This window comes from Helianthus annuus, chromosome 6, assembly GCF_002127325.2.
Source record: "Helianthus annuus cultivar XRQ/B chromosome 6, HanXRQr2.0-SUNRISE, whole genome shotgun sequence".
Lineage (NCBI taxonomy): Eukaryota > Viridiplantae > Streptophyta > Magnoliopsida > Asterales > Asteraceae > Helianthus > Helianthus annuus.
In genome coordinates this window covers 66,986,382-66,992,892 of record NC_035438.2, presented here as the reverse complement: position 1 = coordinate 66,992,892, position 6,511 = coordinate 66,986,382, and positions in this window count along the sequence as shown.

Here is a 6,511-nt window from a genome sequence, read left to right as displayed (position 1 = left end):
ATCATCAGTTTCAGGATCGTAATCTGACTTTCACAAGTTCAAGATCGTTGCCTGGCTCAACCTTTGTCCATCGAGTCTTCATGTATCGGAACCTGACTCTTTAAACACAAGCTTCTCAGGATCGATCAACCTGGCTTTTCATGTCCAAACACTTTTTAATGTTGTACCAAGATCGTAACCTAGCTCTCGTCCTGCTCAGGTTATCTGCACAATCTCTACCTCAAAATAAATTTCATGACAATTTAATATCAAAATATATGCACTAACTCAAACTCTCCCTCAAATCAACTAGAATTTTGATGAACCACTTGAAAAATTGATCAAAACACATTTGATTTCAAACATATACTCCCCCTCACAAAAATGTCATCGTGTTTAGCACTTGGAACTTTGAAAATCAGCTTACCAACATCAGTTGTCAAAAATCTTTTTGAATTTTTCAAAAATTTATGCTAAAACACACTAAAATCTTTTTGGATTTTTGATTATAAAGATGCAGTAAAGAAATATTTACAGACAATATTTTTGTGAGTTTGTGTAAGAGGATCATATCAGTTTCTGAGACAAATCACTAACACCATTAAGCTTCATTTCATTTTAAGTTCTAAACAATTCACCTAGATTGTCAGTATATTGGTCCACTTAAAATTTTTACACAAAGTTCAACTGTTTCGAGATACGAAATTAATGTCTTAAGCACTTAAACTTATACGGTGTCCCACTACTTGAATATACTTCCGTATTCGGATCCCAATATTCAGTCTTACAGGTGAGTATACCACAGATGATATTTGTAAAGGGGTTAGATGCGAAACCGTGAGAGCTCATGTCACACCCCCAAAATCCACACGCGGAGTACCACCGCTTGGGAGCGTGACATGACCAGGATCAAGCCACCAATCATATTGAACATGTAATAGATAGTAATAATTATTCATCAATACGAAAGGTGTTTATCAAACCAACGTAATTAAGAGTAGCGGAAGCATTAAAGTAAAACCCAAACATAAGTGTTAACGTATGAAATATCATAAGTGTTTAGTAAGCATTCACGAATCCTTGTCCACAACGACCCGCTCCTCCTTGTGCAAGCTCCTTAAGTACCTAAGGTCCTGCAAGGCATGCAGCAGATAGTCAACAACTAGTTGAGCGAGTTCACAGAAAGTAAGTTCATAATAGTAATGCGTAAGTTCATCTAGTGGGGGCTTCCCATACGAGTATATACTATTGGTGAGGGATTCTCACATTTATCCTTAACAATGGGGGCTTCCCATTATGGTACTTACTAGACTATTTGCAACCATGTGTTCTTCTTAATCCGAGAACAGTAATACTTACAAGGTCACGCAGGATTTACGTGAGTGCCCTTCCCCGAGGACAGTGGTACGCGTGGGGTTTACGCAGGATTTACGTAAGTGTCCTTCCGACCCGGAAGACATTAGTGGGTATTAGGTTACGCAGGATTTACGTAAGTGTCCTCCTGACCCGGGAGACAATAGTAGATACTAGTTTACGTAGGTTTTACGTAAGTGTCCTGGCTATCCTGAGGACGATGGTCTATAGTCTAGTGATTGCATAAGTACGAGTAATCATTCCATATCAAACATTCCAACCCAATTCCCAACCCGGGAGTCCCATGCCTTGGCTGTGTGAACTCACCTTGGTTTGCTCGGCAGATACGCAAAAGAGAGGGTTCTTGAACTAAAGTGGTCAACCACGTCCTAACAGGGTTACCACACAAGTCAGGTTTTGACTTCAAGTAATGCACGTATGTATCACATAAGTTAACACGTTACAAACATGTGAATATCATGGTAAACACATAACAGTCAAACAAAGTATCCAACTTATGCGAGTAAAATAGCCCAATAGTAATCGGCCCAACATGTTGTGCGATCCAATACCCCGGCCCATACACATGAGCATTCCACTAACATACTCGGCCCAAAACAATTAAACAACATAACAGTCTTGTGCGATCCAAGCTGATTTGTGCGATCAGCTTGGGTTGTGCGATGTATTAACTACCCGGCCCACAGCTTAGAAGCCCAACAGAACGATATATAGCCCAATTAACAAGTAAACAACAATCCAGAGTGGTCCAGTTCGTCTTGTGCGACCGGACAACTCTTGTGCGATCAGGGTGGGCTTGTACGGCCCAGTCGCCTTGTGCGATCCGTACCAGCCCAGTCCAACATGCACGTCCGGCCCAACATATAGCGGCTTGTGCGACTGAGGACTGCTTGTACGCTCGGGTCCTCTTGTGCGAAGAGGCCCCTTGTGCGACTAAGGGTCTTGTGTGATTTTCTTGTGTGATCGGCCTTGTGCGACTGGCCTTGTGCGGTCAATTAACTAATTCCAAGAATCATGCCAATCCGTTACATATCATTTATCTTGTAACTAATTCTACGGTTTCCATATTTGAAATCAATCAATCACTAACAGTTTCCATCCATGTGTTATTCGATCAAACAAGCAAATCTATTACGAATTCATATGAACCCTAACTAAACATACGAACAGTAACATAACGATTTTCATGAACATATCTTATAACTTCTAAACTATCCGATTCATATGAACATTTACACTTACACATAAGAGCCGATTACATAACAATTATATCATCATTTATCAAATCACAGCCGATTAACACCTAGTATCATTCAATTCGATTCATAGCATGTTATCATATAACCATAATTGTTTATCATACCATCCCAACCATCATACCGATCATGAGAATTACAATATCATGTAACACACAAAAACGCAACAGAAATCATGAAACAATTAGCAATACACTAACCGATTGAGTGTAGAAAAGGGTGACCCGAACTAGAAGATGATCGCCGATTGCCTTGTGCCTTGTGCCGTCGGGTTTGCGAGAGAGAGAGAGAAAGTCTAGGGTTTTGGGGTGTGTTAAGAGAATTGTAACCAAATGAGAGAACAACCCCTAGGTGGGTGTTTGTTTGCGTACAAAACAAGTGGGCCGAACCCAACTCGGGTGCCCTATGGGTCCGCGTACAAGGTGTGGCCCAAGTGGGCTTTGTGCGATTGAGCGGTGTTGTGCGGTTCGGGTTGTGATTATCATATATACGCGTAACTCATATAGCACATGACATTTATTATTCACAAAGTTCATATAACATATATAACACATCATTCACATAAAATTCACTTTCATAACAGTCACGCATCGTACACTTACGTTACATCAAAGTACAAAGATCGGTTTGGAAACGAGTTGTCACAGCTCAGGTCAGAACTTCCGTTCAGCAGAGAGATGACAGCTCGACTTTTGGTGTGTCCCCTTTAGAGGATCTTTTCTTCAACAGCAATGATTATCAATATTATTGTTTCATCATTTTGCTGAGGGCGAGCTTATTTTTCAAAGAATTTGTAGAAAGTATTATACGGGGACTACGTCAGAATTTCCATTCAGCAGAAGTCCCGGGATAATACCCCAGATATCACTGAGAATAAAGACCTAGTATCTCAGAAAGAGGGACCTTTCAAACAAGATTTCGGGGGTTACCCATATATCCAAGAAATTGTTCCCCATGATATAAGCAAGTTTGAATTTTTAGGCTTATATCTCGTCACAATCTACTAAATGTGCAAAAACCTACTGGCATATCCACAGTGAGATTGTTTATCACATTTTTACTTTACATTTCTTTAGCATGTTGTGACAGTCCACTGATGTACTATCATTTCCTCTTTTTGACAACAAAACTCATTTTTTATTTTATCATGTTTTTGGCTTTTTCAAATTTTCTAATGTTTTTGGATTTTCTGAAATTAATTTTTACTCCCCCTAAAATGCAAATACATTTTAAAGAAAGTTTAAAAACAAAAACTAAGCTCTTGACCCAGTTAGAAACAAAATCTGAAAACAAACTATACAAGCAAAATGACAACCGATATCGAATTGCTTCAATTCGCCATCCACTTGGCATAAACAATCAGAACTCCCTTTTTTCAACAAACTATTTTCTCATTTAGATTTCAAAACACTTAAGTTTGTTTTAATCAAAATGATTTTTCCGGAAAATAAGTTTGTTTTTACCACTTGTAGGGATTGGTTCATCATCTTGTTTTTCAACCATTTTAATGAGGATTACATCAAGTTCAACTTAATGACCTTGAGTAATCACTTTGTCAGTACAAACCTCTGTACCACTTGGAAGTAAAATTTTGCAAGAAAATCAAGTACAACTTAATGTCCCTGATTTACCACTTGTAAGAACACAAACACCTGCCTCAAGTGTAGGAATAACACATCTACACTCAAACATTTTACCAACTCGAATGCTGATTCCTGCTTCGCACTTACCAACCTGGAAGCTCCGGCATAGTCCTTTACCTGTAAAAATTTCAACAATTTTAAATTTTTTCACCAAAAACCTTTTTTTAAACAAGAATGATGCCGATTCCTGATCCACGATTACAAACTTGGGATCTCCGGCAAAGTCAGATTTTTCAAGGGAAAAGAATTTCCACCCAAGTCTTACCAACCTTGGGTGTTTTTAACTCTTGCTCAGTAGAGTTATAGGTTGCTTTCTTTGTCGCATAAAAATCCTTAACCCCTTTTACTTTCCCATCAATCATTTTCCCAAAAATTTTCTTAACATTCCCATTGAATACTTTCTCAATATCAAATTCCTTCTGATCAGAAAAGAATTGATTTGAGATCTCAACTTTACCAACTTTTTGCTTAATATTTTCAAACTTCAAAGATGGAATTTCAACATCATCTTCTGAAGGCACAGATTTTTCTTTTTTAACCTCAACTTGTGGCTCCACTGACTTTGTGAAATCAGATTCATCGCCGACCTTCTCATCACCCTTCTTAACAACCCACACTTGGTTGTCCTTGGCTTTCTTTTTGTAAAATTTTTTCTTTGAACACTCACCAACTTCATGAGTCGAATTTTCAAAAATTTTGAATTTTTCAGTTGGTGGTTCAACATCGACAACTTTTTCTTTCAGGTTTTCAGATACTCCCTGTTTTGGTTTTGCCATTTGAGAACAAACTGATGCAATGTGACCAGTTTCATTGCATTTAAAACAAGTTCGAGTATCTTTTCTGTGAAAGACTCCAGTTCCTTTTCTCTTCATCTCAGCAAGAAACTCCTGGTTTGATTGCCTCCAGAATGGTTTCTTCTGTTCTTCTTCTGCACTTCCACCTGAAACAAATTTTGAGTTTGTTTTAGAAATTTTATCATTTTTATAATTTTCAGGTGGTGTAAAACCCAATCCTTTCTTTTTGTAGCTACCATTGTGGTTTGGTTTCTTTTGAAAACCAGAACCAGAATTGTAACCCTTTTTCTTGTTTAACCGTTGTTGAACTCTTGAAGTATATTTTTTAGGTTTTCCAGTAAGATTTAAATCTTTTATTTCAGAAATATTAATTTCTATCATTTTGAAAACCTTTTTGATCATTTCAAATCTAACACTTCTTATTGGAAAGTCTTTATCAGAATATAACTTGTCAGAATCATTCAAGTTATATGCTACTTCGAATGTTTCATCATTCAAGTTTGATTTTGATAACAAAAATTCTTACTATAAATCCTTTTATCCATCGGTTTTGAACTATTGACTAACGAACTTGACCCTCCAGACTCAGACTTTGACTCAGACTCCTCATCAGTATCCAACACCTGATCGACCACCTTTTTTATTAACTCAGACTCATGATCAGTGTCAGACGAGGTGAACGTGACGTCAATGTTTTCTGGTAATTCATCATTTGTTTCGGATTTTAGTTTTATATTGACTGCCTTTTGGACTGGCTCCTCATTTGGCTTTCTGGGAGAATAACCTTCCCAGATCGGAGGCGGACACTTGTTATAGCTAACAGTCGGTTTCTTACCAGTATCTTTCTTCTTTGGCTTGTCGTCTTTGAATGCTTCAAAACCTGCAACAGTCGGATAAATTCGATCAATAAGATAATCAGAACTAGAATAAATTTGTAATAAAGTCTGATCCTCTCATTCTCAATTTTCTCCTGTTGCAACTCTTGCTTCAGCTCAACATTTTCTTTAATGTAATGATTGATTGCTTTTTGCTTTGTCATCATCGTAGCGTTCATCATAGTCAAAGCATCTTCTCTTTCAGAATTTGTCCTTTGAAGACCAGTTACTGTTCTGTTCAAAACATCATAAGACTCCTTCACATAGTTGAAATTGAACAGTAATTGTTCCTTCATTTTCACAAGCTCAGCCAACTTCTCGTCTTTTGCTTCACAATCTTTGCACGATTCAAGACACTTTGTACAAGGCTTGATGATTTCTACAATCTTTTCTACTTCTATGATTTTCTCCACTTCTACAACTTTTTCATTTTCTTCAACTACTCTTTTGATTGTTTGAAACACTCTTTAGCAAATTGAACTTTATCATTAAAATCAGAATCTTCTTCTTGATCCATATTTTCACATTTCTTTTTTGTTTCAACAATCTCCTCAGCAACACTTTTAACTTCTTCATTTTGAACAATCTCT